This window comes from Ceratotherium simum, chromosome 37 (assembly GCF_057802395.1).
Source record: "Ceratotherium simum simum isolate JZ-2026a chromosome 37, ASM5780239v1, whole genome shotgun sequence".
NCBI lineage: Eukaryota > Metazoa > Chordata > Mammalia > Perissodactyla > Rhinocerotidae > Ceratotherium > Ceratotherium simum.
The window spans coordinates 26,594,725-26,615,014 of NC_141936.1; the positions used below are offsets into that span (position 1 = coordinate 26,594,725).

Here is a 20,290-nt window from a genome sequence, read left to right on the forward strand (position 1 = left end):
TAATTTTAAATTAAGCAGTGGAAACTATTCTGCATTTTAAGGGCAAAACTATATCATATGTAATATTTAACACTTGTTTTAAAGTTATCTCCTAAGTTAAACACTGAGGGCAGGGGCTGAAGCAGAGTCTAGGTAGAGGTGGTGACCTACAATGATTATCACATGCCAAGAGCTTGGATAGCTTTAGATAGGATCGAATACGTCCCTACACACACACACACACACACACACACACACACAGAAATTACCCACATGACTACACTTTTATACACTCATTCAAGCAGGCCAATACAGCAAGTTGCAATATGCCGAAAGCAAACACATTAAGTGAGGGTGCAGCAGGCTCCACTGTTGACTCTCTGTACTCTAAATTCCCACTTTTTCACTTATGATTCCACACCCAGTGCACATGAAACAGCACTGTCTAATTCACCATCTGAATGATGGCACCCACGTCTGTCCACTTTCACACCAGTAACCCTTGGTACCAGCTCCCAGAGCTCTCTCCCATATGATTTGTAGACATGTCTATGACTGTGTACATACATAGATATGTCTATGACCATGACTGTGTCTTCTCCACTAGTTTATAAGTTTCTTCAAGAATATGCACCATTTCTGATTCATCTCTATAGCCCCATTGCTTCACCATCCCTCTTCACTCACCACCATATATCATGTGGGCACATAATATGTTACCCACGGAAGATGCTGGTGTTAGCTAACGGGCACCTGGTTCCTAGAGAGATGGCTGGGCCTATTCTAGGGCTTTTACACGTATTTTCCATTCACAACAACTTATTACTATGTCACTTTTACAGATGAGGAAACTGAGGCACAGAGAAGTTAAATAACTCGCCCAATGCTATGTAGTCCGTGGGAGGTAGATTCAAATGTGGGTAGTTTGAGAATCTGTGATTTTAAACTCTTTGCTACATAAGCCTTTCAGTCCTAATGTTTCCTGGGGAGAATCTATGATACGTATCTGTGTTAAACAACTCTCACTGTCCATAAATTCCTCCTTTTATCTGACCTAAATGCTCCATGCTTTAGATTAAGCCTCTGGTGGTTTCCCTGGTGCAGAAAAACTATATAATGGCCCTGGATACATTTAAAGAGAGTTTTTTTGACTCCTTCACTTGACTACTGGTTCAATAGCTCAAGTACTTTTAACCTTTCCTATTAGATCTCATGTCTGAATTTTATAAGCATTTTGGGGACACTTCGGTGAAAACACTTTGTATTTTCTCCATTTTTCTTAGCTGTGAATTGAGCAGACTCAATGACAAATTTCTTGGGGTTAGGATTAACTTATTAACAATTTAGCATGTGCAATATATGATATGGAATCATAGAATTTTTAATATATTTTATAGATAATCCTGCCACATTTGAGTTTAACCACTAAAATTTATCTAGCTACCTTTCATAATTAAATGCTTTTGGACACATAGAAGTCTTAAAGGTAAGGGGTTTAATGGCATTTTTCCTGTATTGTCTAGAACTGGCTTCCTTTCTAGTGAGGGGAAAATATTTTCTCTTCCTCTTACTTCTATTTATGTTTTAACTATTTTTTCTACTATATGGCTTTGTTGCACATTATGCCTTTCTAAAACTAAAAGTTTCTTATTTAATATCATTATTTTACATAGGCTTTATTAATTTATATCATTACTATTTATTATCTATTTTATTTATTAATTTATATTATATGATAATATGTGGCAAGCTATTTTGAAACTGCCATTATACAGAAAAGAGTTAGCATAGCAGACTCGAAGCTGCTATCCACAGAAAGTCCTGCTTGCTAGGTCGGCCCTCGACTGGTGTCTGGAAACCTGGATTTCTGGAGTGTTCCCACCATTACCCAACTGATAAGAATGGTTTACTGCACCTATATTGTTTGTGCAAACAACGTGGTTTATGTTACACACCTGCTCTCCTTCTGCGAGTCTGGAATCTTAGTAAGTACTAGTCAGAGCATACCTGCTGTATGACCAGCCTCCAATAAAAACTTTGGGCACCAAGTCTCTAATGGGCTTTCCTTGAAGAAACATTGCACACATGTTGTTGCGTGTTTATTGCTGGAGGAAGAATGCTGTCTGTGTACCCCTCATGGGACAGAAAGAGCATAAAGAAGCCTGCACATGGACTCTTCCAGACTCTGCCTGTGTCATTTTTACCTAATAATCTGGCTATTTATCCTTGCTGTAATCAATTTTAGCCATGAGTGCAACTCAATACTGGGTCCCCTAAGTCCCTCCCATGAATCTCCAAATGTGGGGTAGTCTTGGACCCCCGACACAGCTATCATTTACAAAATATTTTCACATGATGAACTCACTTGATCCAACTTCTTCGTAAATCCCCATGAAGAAGGCAAAATATATATTATACAACTTACTTTTTAGATAAAGCAATAGCCATAAAGATCTTCCCTGATTTTGTTGACCTTGTTCCATTTGTACTTAACTTTCTTTGTACTTTTAAGTGTAGCTAGACATATGCAATATTGTAAATTTTCTCTCATTTGTCTCTTCTGTTGTTCCCAATTCTAGTTCTATGTAGCTCGTTCATCAAACCTGGCAACTCCAAGGTGCCCAGTGCTGCCCCTCAAACATACACTCCCACCTTCCTTGCAGCTCAAGCGTCAATGGCTTTGTCCCTTTACCGTTGCCTCACTTAGTATCAATATTTGCTTGTATTCTCTTTTAATATGATCGTGATCCACTCCATGGTACTGAATCTTTCTTTAAATGCATCTTAGCCAAGATATCCATAGGCCAATAATTTATCTTTATCAGAGCCTACCAAAGAACACACGGTGAAAGTCATACCTATGGAGATGGGAATTTGAAGAAGTGAACAGATGTGTAAGAATGATGACTTATTAAATGTTTTGGGATCTGCCTCAAATTAAAGATGACTCTAATCACTGGATGTGACTTCATTTTGATAAGATAAGATTTCAGGGGCCCCCAAAACAGAAATTTATTTGAGAATTTAACATGGTCTCTTTTATCCAATCAACTGAAATTCTAAAACTAACATTTAAATACTGTCTACGTGGCTCTTTAGTTCTTTTCTTGGACACATGAAACTTCAAGTGTCAGGGTGGTTTTAGATAGAGACCCTTCATGAATGACTGACGCTGGGGGCAGACGAATGGCATGGTAGAGGTCTAGGGAATCACATCGGAGCAAAGAGTTTCCAGAAATTCATCTTGATGATTCATTCCATCAATCATAAAAGATATATTTTTGCTACTTTTCATAACGTTTCGAAGATTTGGAGGGTGGGTGCAGATGGTTAATAAAGCAGAGCTTGGAGTATTGATTAGATCCACCAATATTCCCCTGTGATATAATATTCCATTAGTCTTTACAGGTTTAATGGACTGAAACAAAGATCTTTCCCTCAAAAGATTGAGGAGACATATCGCATATGAGTAGATTGTAGAGTCTCTCAGTAAAGACTTGGGCTTGGCATATTTATGCATTTTAACTGAATGCCAAGTTTTGTCCTACATCAGTTTAGGAGATTCAGTCCCCCATGGCAACTTCAGATTCTCCTTAACAGGCCAGCAATTTTCGTGGTTTCTCCAGATGTCACTCAAGTAAGTATCTGCCTATTACTCACCTTTACGTTTCACCCCACTACTGAGCAATCGACCCTGAGTTCCACTGTTTCTGAGATTCAGATTCAATAACACACTCTATTAATATTTGCTGAGGTTTACTACTTTCCAGGCCTTAAACTAGCCACTTTCATATTTATGACATCAAATTAGACACTTTTTCTATCTTTTGAGAAAATTTTCCTTGGTCGGCTAGGTTTTCTCTTAGTTTATTTTGAACAAAGTAATACATTTTTCCTGTTCTCCTACTATGGCTTAATTAAAGAATGTTTCTACTTTTTCTTAAAATCAGTTCCTTTTTTTTTTTTTTTTTTTAAATGACCTACTTGTTGACAAAACCAAACTTCACACAGAAATGGCTTTGAAAACTCTATGGTTCCAGCTATCCATATGGGACCTGCCCCTGACATGTGATGAGCAGCTGTAGCTATTATCTCTTTTTATTTATTTATTTTTGTGAGGAAGATCAGCCCTGAGCTAACATCCATGCTAATCCTCCTCTTTTTGCTGAGGAAGACCAGCTCTGAGCTAACACCCATTGCCAATCCTTCTCCTTTTTTTCCCCCAAAGCCCCAGTAGATAGTTGTATGTCATAGTTGCACATCCTTCTAGTTGCTGTATGTGGGACGCGGCCTCTATATGGCCGGAAAAGCGATGCGACTGTGCGTGCCCGGGATCCTAACCCAGGCTGCCAGTAGCGGAGCACGCGCACTTAACTGCTAAGCCACGGGGCCAGCCCGTGCAGCTATTATCAATTTCACCTCTTGGGGCCCTGCCATCAGAGTCTGTGAATTGTTGAGAGTCTTGGTAACTTTGCCCCCTGCCTTTCTAGATGACCAGAATTCTCCTGCACTGCCTTCAGTTGTTGCTTTAGGGTGGGCGTACAGTGATTTTGCATTGTTTGGTTTTGATTTTGCATTTTTCTTATAACTAGCCTATTTCAATTCTGTTATATTGTAATTTCTCTAATATCTTTGTATCATCTCTTTGTCCTATCATAAATATATGCAGCCCAGCAGGGACATTTTGGAGCAAACTGATGTGCTAGCAAATTGCTGCAGGATGACATTGATAGTTTCATAGACAACAATTGAAGGGCTAGAAGGGACGCTAAATATCTACTACACCGGTTTTCATAGTAAATGTTCTGAATGAGTGGCTAGAGGTGGCATGCAGTGAGCTGCTTGACAGAACCATGATTTTTCTATCCATCCCTCAGGGAAGATGATCCGATCTGTGGCTCAGAGCTCAATCAATCTAAACAAATCATGGGAGTCCATTCTGCTTGCCAGGTCTCGGCTAGGGCATAGAGATACTTTGTAATTGTGCCTGAGAGTTGTGAAATGAATTCTGCTGAGGGGCTTCTGGGGAAGATTTCTTGTCTCGTAAGAAGAAACCAATGGGAAAGGGACTTCATTTTTAGTGAGAATGACCAAGCAGAAAAATTAAGAAAACCTAAAAGCTAAGACATCATTAAGCCACTAAATTAGCCAACCCTGGAAGTGCCTTATTTATGGAGTACTTATCATATAAAATGAAAAGATCTCTATTTTAAAAGCCACTTGAGACTTCTTTATTGCACTTGCCCCCAAAGTCATCCTAACAGTCACACTGAAATTGCCAGGGTGAAGGAGAAGAATTCTAAGATGTACAGGGTATCTACTCTTTGTCAGGCATGGAAGTGGACACTTTTTATGTCTAATCTTGTATACTAGTTTCCATCTACTTATGAGAGAACTGTTATTATCTTCACTGCACAGATCAAGTATCTGAGCCTCAAAAATATTTGATAAATTTCTAGAGATTTCATGGCTGCCAAATTGAAAGTTGAGTCCAAGTTTTTCTAATTCAGAAGTCAATATATGACCCCAAAATATATACCGTATAGCCAGCTCAATGCATAGAACTACTTTATGGTAATGAGTTTAGACAGGGCGTGTGTTCTTCAGCTCTTCTCAGAGCTCACCATTCCTTATTTTATTCAGAATGATTCACACATTTACCTTACATGCTCAAAACCATTTTGAAATTGCAATCACTGGAATCTAGCCCCTTCCAATATGCAAGGATGCTGGCTATTTTTTTAAGGTAACATTATTTCAAGAAGAAATTTTATTTCAGTATTTGATAAGGAGGGTTTTTATCTTTAATATGTTATCTCTAAGAAATATATATATATTTTTTTGTGAGGAGGACCAGCCCTGAGCTAACATCCAATGCCAATCCTCCTCTTTTTTTTTTTTTTTTTTTTTTGCTGAGGAAGACTGGCCCTGGGCTAACATCTGTGCCTATCTTTCTCTACTTTATATGGGACGCTGCCACAGCATGGCTTAACAAGCAGTGCATTGGTGCCCGCCCAGGATCTGAACTGGCAAACACCGGGCAGCCGCAGCAGAGTGTGCGCACTTAACCACTTGCAGCACCAGGCCGGCCCCTCTGAGAAATATTTTATAAGTTAAATCTGATTATTAGAGACAAAAATGCTGTTGTAGAAATAGAATCATATTTTATTTGTGACATTTCTTAAAGAGAAATGCCTTTTTTGGTTTTAATGATGTTTTTGGGGGGAAGAGTGCTATGTTCCAAATATTTCTTATTAATTTGTAAGATATAAAAGATTGTTCTTAGTAATGACAGAATACCCAGCCATATGCATCATTTACAATAATCAACACTCCTGTCAGGTCTATGACTTACATTTCACATCTGCGGAGATGCTATCAGTAGAGTGAGACATAATAGTTAATATTTACTGAAAACTAATTTGAATGCTGTGACATGATAGGTATAAAAGCTACAGTAGCTATATCAATTTTTATATTCACATAGTTATTTATTTACCTTTGTTATTTTCAGGTACAGACAACTGAAGTTCTTCTTGAGAAAAACAAAAATGAATGTGTCACCCTGGCTTGATGCCACATTTGTCTTGTGATTGCAGAATTTCTGGTCTAGTTTCTTGTTAAAACAAATACAAATGGCTGATTTATTTTTCTAAATACAGTGAAGGCATTACTATTATTTTAAGTGACTAAGTCATATTTAATTCTCATATTAGGAAAAATGAAATGCTAATGATTTCTTAGTCTTTTTTCTTAGACACTAGTTCTATTGGCAAAGACAGTAAGAAAAAGTGGTTGCTAGGATATTTGACTACTCATCAGAGCAAAGGCTGTTTTGTGGTATTAAAATTATTGGAGATGAAATTGGGTAAAATTTTTAGCAAGACCCTGAAAACTCCTATCATTGCCCAATCAATATGAAGAGGGCAGTGAACAGGACACGTACTGTGAGCCTTCATGAGTAAAACAATCTCTCAATACCCACTGCACTTGTTGGAAATGGGCAAGAAGGATACCTTTCTCTTCTCGGTAGATTCTTGATCGTCACTGTTCTATCTACCGCCATATACCTAGTAGCTACTTATTTCCGAAATTCTGAAAAACTTCGAAAGCAAAGTTGAAGCTGAACTAGGTTTCTCGATGATATTAAGAACTGAAACATGAAAGTGCATCTAATTCGAGGTTTTTAAATCATGATTTTAATTCATTCATCTTCAAGTTTAGTACTTTTTCATTAACAAATGATATTTGATGATTCTCATTCTTCCTCTCTACATCCAGCTTAGTATAAACTTCTGTAATTTGAGTTTTTGTAAAAACTTATTTTCTAACCTGTGTTTTAACGTCTTCCACTCAATTTTTTCTTAGTATGTGTTAAGTTTCGTAGAATAGATCACCATCGATGTTAGATTCTCACGTCTTGTGTGGCTGTATTAAAGTGCTCAAATACAGGCCTTGTTAGATGTACTATCTCATAACCCTATTAATTCATGGTGCAAGATGAATTAAAATGTAAAAGATCATGTTGGTTAAATGAAATCTCATTTCACTTAATTGTTATGAAGATTTCTGGTAGCTAGCTTATATTGTATTTTTATGTGACATTATTAAACATTAAGACATCTTTGATGAAGTGATGCAAATGTGAAAATTATATTGACACTAAACTATTTTCACTTAGGGATGATGTTTATTGCTTTTAAAGTGTCCAGTGTTAATTCATGTTGATTTTTAGCAGCTACTATATAATTAACTGAAAATATATTGTAAGTAACAGGAAAATTAAAAGATCAAAAACAAAAAGAAAGAAGGAAATCAAAGGTGGACAATTGCATCCATCTGTAAGTCAAAAGTATAAAATAGAAGTGGTGTGAATATATACCACAGCTTCTTTATCCGCAAAGTGAAATAAGTCAGAGGGAGAAGGTCAAATACCGTATGATTTCCTTCATTAAGTAGTAGATAATAACAACAATAAACAAACACATAGGGACAGAGATTGGATTGGTGGTTACCAGAGGGGAAGGGGGGAGGGAGGAGGGTGAAAGGGATAATTCGGTACATGTGTGTGGTGATGGGTTGTAATGAGTATTTTGGTGGTGAACATGATGTAATCTATGCAGAAATAGAAGTACAATGATGTACACCTGAAATTTTTACAATGTTATAAACCAATGTTACTGCAATAAACAAAAATTTAAAAAAAAAAAATACAAAACGGGCAAAAGTAAAAAAAAAAAAAAAGAAGTGGTGTGAAATAAAAGAGTCCATGATAAAGAACGGATGTCACAGGAAAAACAGTTAGTTATCTGGCTACCTAGAGTAGGCACCTCAAACTTAGCACCTTGTTTAAGTCCCTTATTTCTAAACTGAGTTGTTAGCATACAGATTGGGAAAACTAGTCTTGTTGGTACCCCTAAATTAACCAAATCTAGGGTGTCTTACAATAACGGGCAACTGGAATTAAACATCTGAAGGGTATTTGGTGAACATGACATCAGAGTAAAGGGAACTGGTTATTCATTCAGCAAATAAGGCATAGTCCCTAAGACAAAGAGTTGACGCTTAGTTGTGGGTCATAGGGGAGGATAAGTAAGTTAACAAATTCAGAGCAGTGTGCTAAGTATTAGGACATGGCTATATACAAGTGATATGGAATGATATTCAAAGAGCTTTCCTGAGGAGGTGAAAGTTGACCTGAGCCTTGATGGATGAGAAAATTACTCAGGGGCACAGGGGTTATATTCAACCCAGTAGTATGGTGATAGTAATCTCTGTCACTATTTACTGAGCATTTAATATGGGTCTGGCATTTTATATATTTTATCTCATTTAATTTTCATAAAACACTTGCATAGTACTAATGCTTTCTCCTTTTTAAAATTTATAAATATAGATAAGTAAAATATGCATAGGCAGCCCTGTGTAGTGGTTAAGACCCAGCACTCTCACTGCTGCAGCCCAGGTTTGTATCCTCGTCAGGGAACCACCCCACTTTTCTGTCGGTTGTCATACCGTGGTGGCTGCATGTTTCTGTGATGCTGAAAGTTATGCCACAGGGATTTCAAATACCAGCCGGGTCACCCATGGCGGACAGGTTTCAGTGGAGCTTCCAGATTAAGATAGACTAGGGAAAAGGACCTGGACACCCACTTTCCAAGAAATTGGCCATGAAAACCCTGTGAATAGCAGCGGAGCATTGTCTGATAATTGAAGGAAAGTGAGATGATGGCACAAAAAGACCTGGCAGAGTTCCACGCTGCTGTACACAGGGTCACTAGGAGTCAGAAGCGACTGGATGGTAGTATCAGCAACAACAAAAGAAAGCATGCACAGGTTGGGTTGCTTAAAATTGCAAAGCTGTTACATGTCAGAGCTGTGGTTGAGCAAGTGGGAAGGACAAGAGACACGAAACAGCTTGACATATTAGGGAAGCTGCAGGAAGTTCAATTTGGGTGGAATGAATAAGTCTTTGTTTATTTATGCAATATTTGTTAAATGAATAATTGGAGGTATTGTGGGTAAGACATACAACATCTCTGTCCTTAAAAACGTATGTTCTAACGGTGAGAGGCAGATAGTAAACAAGGAAACAAATTAGTACCTTCAGATATTGGTATGTCCTGTGAAAAAAGTAACAGAGGGTTGTGAAATGGTAAGTAATTGATAGATGAATAAACCACACAATGAGACACCCAATATTAATCAAAATGAATGAACTAGGGTAGCATATGGCTATATGGATGAATTTCAACAATCTAGTATTAAATAAAAACAGTAAGTCCTAACAGATAACATGCAGTCTGATACCTATTTAACAAAGTTAAAAACAACTAAAATAATATAAATGTATTGTGTGTGTGTATATATATATATATACTTTTTCTAGATACATATAAATTCAATGAAACGGCACATAAATGAAAGCAAAGGAATGATGGACATAGAGTTCAGGGTAGGGGAGGTGGGGGGGTGGGTTGGTGGAAGTTACATATGTGGGTTACTGTTAAGGTCCTAGCTTTCGTTTTGTGTGGCGAGCTGACAGATAATTAGTACATTATTTAAAATAACTAATTAAATAACATGAAAATTAAAAGGCCATGCATGGCTCCAAGATGAGAATGTTTCAGGAATCAAAGATTAAGATTAATCCAATTCTATGCACCTGAGTTTCTCTCAACAAAGAGAAAGAGTGACTGGTGGGGACAGGAGGTATCACGGGGCTGAAACCTCAAGGAGGAGCCGTATCCAGACTCTGCGGCAACAGCACTCACCACCGAGAAGACCACGAGCAGTGCTGGAACACACTAGACAGAGACAGGTGTGAACAGGTGAGACCCGGGAGGAGTGAGTGTGGGCGGGAGTGGCCAGAAATGAGCACAGGCTCTAGACATAGACGGTGGTAAGGAGGCTGAATCTGGCTGCTTTTTCAGTCTCTGCAAAATGATGAAACTGAGGAAGACATTTCTGTGGAGCCCTCGGGTTCATGCAGGGAAGCTTTCTTTTACAGTTTCTGTGTAAATTTGTGTTTTAAGAAGAGTCCATTGCTTAAGGGAAGAAAAAGTGTAAAAACGACCATCTTGGAGGTGTGCTAAGTCTCTTACTTCTGATTTAAGACCCAACTCTGCAGGATTCTGATGACCCCAAAAGAATTCTAGGGCCCAGACACAGATTGCACTGCAGATTCTAACCTTCCTGGCAACATTTCCCACAGAAGCGCTTACCCCAGAGGGTTCACAGCAGACTGCAGAGGCATGCCACATGCTCTGGAAGAAAATCTGGTAGTAGTAGAAGACTGTTTACTTTCCTTATTTGAGAATTGTGTTTGTTTTCTGGTGAGAAAGTGGTAACTATGCAAACAAGTTAGTTAATGCTTAACTACAAAATTCACAAGAAATAGCAAAGAGTGTTTCACAAATTCTAGGAAAGCACTACAAGCATCAATAAGATGTTGAGGAAGAGCTGATGTCTTAGTCCCACTGCACGTACGAAAGTCAGTCCACCTTTTATAAAATCAGTAAGATTCTATTCAGGTTCATTGGTATTGTTCACATTTCTTGAGATTTTTCTCCCAATCTTAAATTCATCTATTTTCCTACAGGGTGGAGTCAGTTTGGAATCCTGGAATGAATACAGTACAGACCCAATGTTCAAAGATGCAAAGTCTAGCATAGCATTGCTGGGGCAAGACTTCTTTTTTGCCTCTGCTCCCACACCTGTAAAATTAGGTGGCTGGCCTAGAATGATCACGAAGGTATCCTATAGCCATTAATGTATAATTCTCAGAAGAGACTTTTAAAGAACGAAAATGCTTCCTTTTCATTTTATAATGAAAATAAAATGATTTCCAAGCGTGTTGCAATAGATTGCAAATGGATCTATTTTCGAGCAAGTACAAATGGACTGAAGTTATTTTAAATTTCCCAACTGAACTGAGCAAATCCAGTGGATAGTAAAATTTCATTCATCTAAGTTTTTGGCATTTTTTTCTGTAAAAAATCATATGTCAGCAAAATAAAAAGATACTTTTTCCCACCAAATCAACTTAAAAAAATGAAACCCTAGCATGTATACTTTCAGTTCTAGCAAACTAAAAATGGAGAACTTTTATTTCCCAGACAATATCTAACTAAATATAGAAATACATCCACAAATTAATTAGAGTAGGGATTGCCAGTAATGATGAACAACAATTGGAAAATATATAAAACAAAACAAAACAAACAAACAGAAAACCTTAGTATTGTGTCTTACAGAGGATAACAACCCTGTCGCAACAGTGCCCGGAAGAACTCTTAGCTACCTCCAAGGTCTTAGAACAGGACTTAGTAAATTATCATGTGAGTGAATGAGTGGATGAGTAAATGAGAACTTGGGTTAAGGAGAAGAGGATGCACTCAACGTGTGTAGAACACGGTTTGCATAGGGCAGGGGTAGGATGGGACTCAAACCTTCTAAATTTACTTTGAACAGCTAAATCTAACCATACTTAGAAGTAAACAAATTTCTTGTAAGTTTTGCCATAATAAATTTTGAATTATGTATGCTCACAAATATTTTTTAGCCCCTAAGATTCATGCTGTATGGGTATTCCAACACAAACTCAATGGAATGCCTTATGCTTACATGTACATACACATACAAAAGGGAAACATAGTCCTTCAGAAAATGATATCTCTGAAGATAATAGTCAGCTCACAGAAATTTAACATATTTCTTAAACTATCAGGATAGCTTTAAGTAAACTATGCTATTATGTTTATTTATTTATATATTTATTTATTTATTTATTTATTTATTTTTGCTGAGGAAGATTGCCCCTGAGCTAACATCTGTTGCCAATCTTCTTCTTTTTGCTTGAGGAAGATTTGCCCTGAGCTAACATCTGTGCCAGTTTTCCTCTATTTTGTATGGGAGCCACAACCACAGCATGGCCACTGATGAGTGGTGTAGGTCTGCGCCCAGGAACTGAACCCAGGCCGCCGAAGTGGAGCGTGCCGAACTTAACCACTAGGCCACCAGGCCAGCCCCTTGTTTTTTTTTTTTTTGGTGCATTGAGAAACATATGTATAGCAGAAGCATGTGTTTTATTTGTGTTCTGGTATAGAGTTAATCAACTTATTTTATTTTATATTGGTTTACCCTTTTGTGGCTCTCAGAGTAATGCCTGTTTGCTAAATTTCAGTTTCTAGTTCTAATTTTGCATAATATTGTTAATAAGCAAAGTCAGGCCCATCCATTCATTCAACAAATATTTATTGAATGGCAGACACTGTTCTAGGTGCTTGGGAGGTACATGGGATAAGACAGACAGAGACCCACACCCTTGTGGAGTTGATAGCAAGGGGACATAGACAATCGGCCATAAATGTGATAAGTAAATGATACAGTGTGTGAGAAGTTGATAAGGGCTATGGAAAAAAAGACAACAGGGTTAGTGGTACAAGATTGCTGTTTTTAATTCACAACTCATTATTAAACAAAATTTTTGAATATCTACTATTTGAAATGTACGTTCCATGAAACCAGGAGCAATATATGTGTTTGCTTACGATGACAGCCCCAATCCATGACACGGCACCTGAAATAAGACGTATTCATTCATATATGTTGGATACAAAAAAAGAATGAGGGAATATTATGCACTTTAGATTCTTGATCATAATACTATTTTGTGCACTTCTCTTATATCAAGCTACTTCATTTCAAAATATCGTTGAACTATATTGAAATATTAAAGTTCAGAGTTTATGTTAAATATGTTTTAGTCCATTTTCTTAGTTCTGTGTATAAGCCCAAAAGCTCATCATAAATTGATCTCCATGTTGTCTGTGGAATTGGTTGATTCTAGGAAAGTCATATGTAGACTGTTAATATCCATAATATTAGTCTGACTTAGGAGTTCTGATCTAGAAAGATCTTAGGGATCTTTCCCTAAGTGGAAGCTTTTAAATTAACAGGATATTTTCATATATGTGAAATATATTCATGATGCATAAATATAAATATATTATGACAAATAAACAGTTCTGCCTGGACTGCTTTAAACATTATATTTAATTCAGCATTGTTTTATAGAATTTTTTTTTTTAAATCTGCTTTCCCCCACCAGATTAAAGGCTCCTAGAGCTCGGGGACTAACTTCCATTAATCTCTGAATCTTCAAAGCATATAGCACATAGCAGGTATTTAATAAAGTTGCATGGATTGCTAAATGCTCAGAACAATTAGATCATCAGCTAGGGACTAGAAACCATTTTGCTAAATAGAAAATTCCACAATTGTGTTACAGAGAATCGGGATTTAATATTTAATTTGTTGCTAAGTTATAGAAGCCAGGGGAGACAAACAAAATAAAAGACTGGATTCACTTTGCTATTTATACAATGTCATCTTTTGCTCTTTTCACTGATCCTGTTCAGAGTTGCTGCATTAAGGAAATAATAAGGGCCCATAAGTACGTGCTCTCAATTGTGTAGTCTCATAAAAGCTTTGGAAATAAGTGTAAGTATGTTCATTACTGTTAACTACTTATTCTCATTATGATTATGATAATGAATCTGCATGCTTTAATTTTATTCATACTATTCAGTAAGCTTAACGGTTTAAAACATATTTGGTTTTTCTACTAAAGAAACAACGTACAGTGATCTGGGATATGAAGGAATAGCCTGTCCTTTTCCTCCTTTTTGGAGAAATTTATATCTGCTCTGTCATCCTGCAGTGGATTTGTTCCTCTCTTTTGACTTATTAACTTTATTTACATCAATCATTTATAATGCAATAATAATAATACTTAAAACAGCATTACTACATGGCAGGTAAGATATGGAAGTTTTACTCTACACCAAGGAGAAGATAGAGATATTAAGAAAGGTGAAGTCAAATATACGTCTTGCAAAGAAATTCACCAAACAGAAAACTTTGGAAGTAGGAAAATTAATATATAATTATAGTTTGGAGTTATGTACACTTCATTTTCCCTCCTTTCTATTCCTGGGTCTTAATTAATTTTACCCATAAAATAATTATTGTCAAATCTTTGTATCTTTTCTGCTATAAACATATATTTTAAAATCAGATCTTTCTGGTATGATGAATTTAGAGAACTTCTGTATTCTACTTAGGAAAAACTTGTGAAATATGAAAACTTGTGAAAATATGAACTTCGTTGTTTTGAAGTTGTTTGAAGTAGCATTTCATCTTTTTAAGGAAAATAAATTAGAATTATGGGTTGAATTTAACTTAAAGGAAAGTAATTTGGTCCCAGGGCAGATCACGTATAAATGAAATAGACAATTGTCTAAGTAATATGATTTGAAGCATGCTATAAAACTTTTCTAGCCTAAATTATTTCCTACCTTGGCCTTCTATACTGCCAGAGGTACCCAACGACAGAATTGCATGCATTAATAGTGTGGCATATGCTAGTACCTTTGCTAAATAGTAAGTATTCCTAGACCAGGTATCACAGAAGTGATCCCTGAAGGGGACACTAGTTGTTGAAACAACTAGATGTTGTTTCCCTAAAGAAATTAGCTGAAAAAGAGTGAGAATCAGGGCATAAACTTCAAAAGGAAGGATGAAAGAAACCTATGAGGTAGAAAATACTTTTTAGCAGTGATTTTACAGTGCTTCAGTGGAGGGTTATGAGCAGCTAGAGGACAGCATGAACACACTGGCCATCTGAGGTAAAGAACATGGATTGGGTGAGAGCACTTCAAACTCGAGCCTGGACAGCCAGCGGAGCTTCAATCACCATCCTGCACAAAGGTGGTCTTTGTCATCACGACTCTCATTCTTCTTATCCCTGCTCTGGGGACATTTTCTTTTACATCCAATTTTACATATCGTTTATTCCGTCTCCCTTTTCTTCTTCTCTATGAACATAAACATTGAGTAACTTACAATGACTTGACCAATTGGGCTCTAAAAAATTAGATGAAAGAAACAATAAGTGTAGCATTAACTAGTTATTACAAAATTATAAGTTTATTAGAGGACATAGAAGCCCTCTGATCGTGGATATTCTCAAGCTGTGAAACTATTTGGGGTTAACACACTCTGAAAAAGGCTTAGAAATATGGATTTATGTTGCCGTTGAATTCACCACAGAAGTATAAGGAAGATGTTTTGAGTTAGATAAGTTTGTTTAAGATTCCATAGATTCTCCATTTTGGGTGGAAGGTAATAAAGCTAATTCTGCTAGGAATGATTTCATATTATGTTTAGGGGGAAAAACAGTATTAGTAGAATTTTAACAGGAAACATAATCTAATGCAAAGTAATATATCTTTTATTTTCAGATGTACACACATAAAATGAGCGTTTGATTTTTTTTCATTTGAAAACTCAACTTTCAATGTGTTCTTATCCTTTCTATTGTTTGCAGCTCAATTACATGGAAATATTTGATTAGGCTTTCCATGAGTCTGGCATCTTACAATCCCCAAACCTAAAAATGACAACTGTAATTTCTGATTATTTCCTTTTTGTCATTTTCCACATGAATATCTTCACATACTTGCTTTAGTTAACTACTGCCCCCAAAATGTTGCATCAAAAACAACCCTAATAAAAGTCAGTGACTTAAAACAATTATTTATTCTTTTGAAACTGAGGTTAGCTAAAGATCTGGTCTGGTGATTTATACCAGATTGGGAATAATTGGGAAGCTCTGCTTCAAGGATCAGGTCTGGCTGGGATGGAGTGAGGTAGTTTTGCTTCAGGCAGTTTATTCTGGGGTCCAGGTGAAGGGATAACAGCTGTAACAGTATTGGAAGCTCTTACCACGGTGACGGTACAGCCTATGAGGGAAAGCAAAAATCTCATGATGCCTCTTACAGCCTGGACTTACAAATAGCACCTTGTGACTTCTGCCATCTCATTAACCAAAGCAAGTCATATGGCCAAGCCTAAAGCCAAGCGGTAGGGAAGCACACTTTTCCTACAGAGAGACCATGATAAGGGTTTGGAAGTACAAAGGGATAAACAATTTGGGCTAATAATTCAACTGACCACAGTTGTGCTTATGCATTATGATATTATTAATGGTTATATAATATTCCATCAACTACTCATGCCATATTCTATGTGACTCTTAGATGTATGTGTATTTTGGTTTGATGTATTGTTTATATATTGATGAACATCTTTGGGCATATAGTTTTCTTTCTATGTTACATTCTTTCATTAGGATAGCTTCCCAGAAGATAAAATATTTGATCAAAGTGTATGAATAAATGTATAACTCTTGAAAGTCATTGCAACATCATCAGCTACGAATAACAGACACAGTATCATTCCATTTGCACCAGCATGGGGAGTCTCTAATTCTCAGTTGTTGTTGTTGTCTTTAAGAAAGAACAAATTAACACCTCTTTTTATTTATTTCATTCATTATTAAAAAGTTGAACACTTTTTCAAATGTATTTATGAGTTGTAAATATCTGCTTTTGAATTGTCTGTTTCTCTCTCTCATTCGATTAACTGTTAGAATAATGCTTAATGATTTGAATGTAAGATATTTCTCACAAGCACCTCAAACTAAACTCCATCTAATATTCAACTTATCCTTTTCCTTCCCAAACTGGTTGGTCTCATCTATTCCAATATTCAGTATTTATTCATTTATTGAAGTCGGAAACATGGAATTTATTATTCAGTCACCTGTATCACCCATATCTAAACACTATGAAAAACTTTTTTTGATTCTATTTCAAATCTACTCACTCATCATCCCCACTAGCCTCATTCAGACACTCCCCCCACCCCAGGCTATTGCAATACCCTCCTTACTGTTCTTCTGGCCTCTGTTTTTTTCCCAATCCATTCTCAGCATTGCTTCCAGAAATCTTTTATTTACATGAAAATTAGGACACACCACTTACCTTGTCAGAAATACTTGATACGCTAAATTTCCCACTACTCCTAAGAAAACAATTGAAACCTTTATGAAAGTCCCCCTGTCAATGTGCGCCATGTCACGTCCATCTGCCCTTGCCTCGTTCATGCACTCTATGTACTCTGTGTGTACTCTGGAGACACACAACTACTTTTAGTGGTTACTAGCTATTACCACTTTTTCACACCTCCATTTCCTGCAAATGCTGGGCATCTTTCCAGAACGCTCATTCCCCAGTAATCCCTGTGCCAAATGCCTATTCATTCTACAAGCTGCAGACTAAAGCCTTCCCTAATTCCCTCTGGCAGATTCCATAGTCTTTTATTTCCTCTTGTGAACTTTGTACATATCTCCATTATAGTGTGTGTCTTTTCCTGTGATAATTTATGTTTATGTCTTTCTCTTTATTTGGAGAATGTGTTCCTTGTGGTGAGAAACCATGTCATTTCCTTTTTATATCTCCAGCTCTTAGCACAAGGTCTGTCACACAGTGGGTAATCATTAAATGTTTCCCCAATTTGCAAATAAATAATAATTGAATACATAAATGAAGAAAATTGATTTTGTCTAAATAATCATGCATGTATTCTGGGCCACAGGTAAATAATGGCAAGGGAAGATTTTAGGCAAGGGGTAAATCATATTTATTTATTTATTTATTTATTTTTGCTGAGGAAGACTAGCCATGAGCTAACATCGGTGCCCATCTTCTTCCATTTTGTATATGGGATGGCTCCACAGCATGGCTCGATGAGTGGTGCATAGGTCTGCGCCCGGGATCTGAGCTTGCGAACCCAGGGCCTCTGAGGCAGAGCACGCAAACCACTACACCACTGGGCCAGCCCCTGAAAAATAATAATTTTAAATAGTACTTTTAGAAATTTAAAACTATACCACTTACTTATTTTAGGGCAGACATTTTATAAACACATTTGGAAAAATGTTCAACTAAAGGCAAGAACTATATTCCCCACTTTGTTTTCTTCTTAGTGGCCCCCCTTCTCACCCACCTACAAGAGAACTGAGCACATCACTCCCGACATGATTGGTCATTATTGGCCTATGGAATGAATTTTTAAAAACATATTTAGTGTTTCTTTACATAAATAGATACTCAAGTTAATGTAAACGTATAGTTTAGCTTTAGTGTATTTATTCCAAGAACTAACACCAGAATTCTCATTTTTTCAAAAGTCGCATATATTATCCTTTATTAAATGAAAGATTGTTTTATTTCATGCCCACTTCACAGTAGTTAAAAATAAGTAGATAGGCTTTACATCATTTAGAGACTCTTTTTATTTAGTATTTTCTTTTATTGGAATACTCTTCTGCCCCAATTCCCATATTTATCTTTGTAGCAAATACTAGTGATTCTAAACTCAGCTGAGACATCTCCTGGTGTGTGAAGAGGGCCAGATGAGAGATCTTCCTCTTCTGGTTCCTCAGCTACCCTATTTTAGCTCTTAACATGTTATATCTGACTCCGCCATTAGACAGATCGTAGAGACTGTGTTTATCATATTGTGTGTGTTACATATTCTCCACTGACAGGCCACTGATACATTTTGTCCTGCACGATATCTCCTAACCATCTAAAAGTTTTTCTCCTAATAATTAGACATAGAAATTTCCAGATTCTTTTGAAGAAAAAAAATTCTGAGTGTTATTCAACCTTGTGTCTACATTCCCATGAAGGTGGCTGGAACTCTGAGGCAACTTTGACTCTGACGTGAGCCGTGTGCTCTGCCATTTGTCACAGTTCCTATGCACACATTTTTCTCATTGGCATTACCTGCCTCACCACCGTTGGCGTGTGGATATAAGGCTCCTACAGACTACGTGAGGCTGTGTCTCAGATCTGTTGTTTAAGAGCGTGTGACCTTGGCCCACTTGATCTCTCTTGATCTTCATCCATGAAATGGGGGTAATGATAGTATCCTGCTAATGGAACAGTTGTGTGGATTAAATGAATAAATGTAAAGTACTAAATAGAGTACCTGGCATACTCGTAAAATATATTTATCAAGATCTCAATTTTCATTTGATTATGATATAAAGAATTTTGCAAAGAAGCTAGCTATTATAAAATATTCTTTAATGGCAGAGATGGGAAGATATAAATAATGTGTAATGTTCTTTATTGGTTAAGATACAGACTCAACCAAGAAATACTGAACCACATTAACAATAGTAGCTTTTACAAGCTAGAATTCTCTCTCTCCCCTGTAGCAGCCTAAAGACATTCATCCTGCAGGTGCCTACAGCTGACACATTGTTTCCACAATGTTGGGGACCAAGATACTTTCCATCTTGTGGCACCACCATCCTTTTGGATATTGCTCTCATATGTGCAATTGAAAGTAGCTCTCAATCATGTGCCCTTGAGGAGGAAGGAAGGAGGAAAGATGAGGGCTCACACCTTAACTTTAAAGGCAAAATCCAGACGTGGTACACCTCACTTCTGCCCACGCCACCACATTGGTCAGGACTTCATCATATGGCCACACTTAGCTGCAAGGAACACTGGGAAATATAGTCTTTCATTTGGTGAATATGTGGCCAGCAAACCTCCATTACTATAGAAGAAAGGGAGGGAAAGAATTTGAGGAGACAGATAGCAATCTCTGCCAAAGCATCAGAAGGTGAAGAGAACATTTATGATACCTGTCCAGCGTTTTCTCCTAGGAAATAAAAGCTATCTATTTTTGCACGGTTGATATATATGTACAAATTTGCTATTTGCCATTGAGTAGAGTAATAATCAGATATATCACAACGATACCTAAGAGAGATTCACTAAAGATATTAGAACTGCCCACCTCTGTCAAGGCCGCCCCCCCGCCCCCTTTGGCAGGAAGGTACTCTGCTCTATTGACAGTCCAAATTAGTGAGGTTCCCCATGTC

At 37.0% G+C, this 20,290-nt stretch overlaps 1 protein-coding gene across 2 annotated transcripts in view; it reads left to right on the forward strand.

Moving 5' to 3' along the window:
- The window catches only part of ERBB4 (erb-b2 receptor tyrosine kinase 4), a 1,114,653-nt gene that overhangs the window by 690,578 nt on the left and 403,785 nt on the right, over positions 1-20,290 (forward strand). The window lies entirely within an intron of this gene.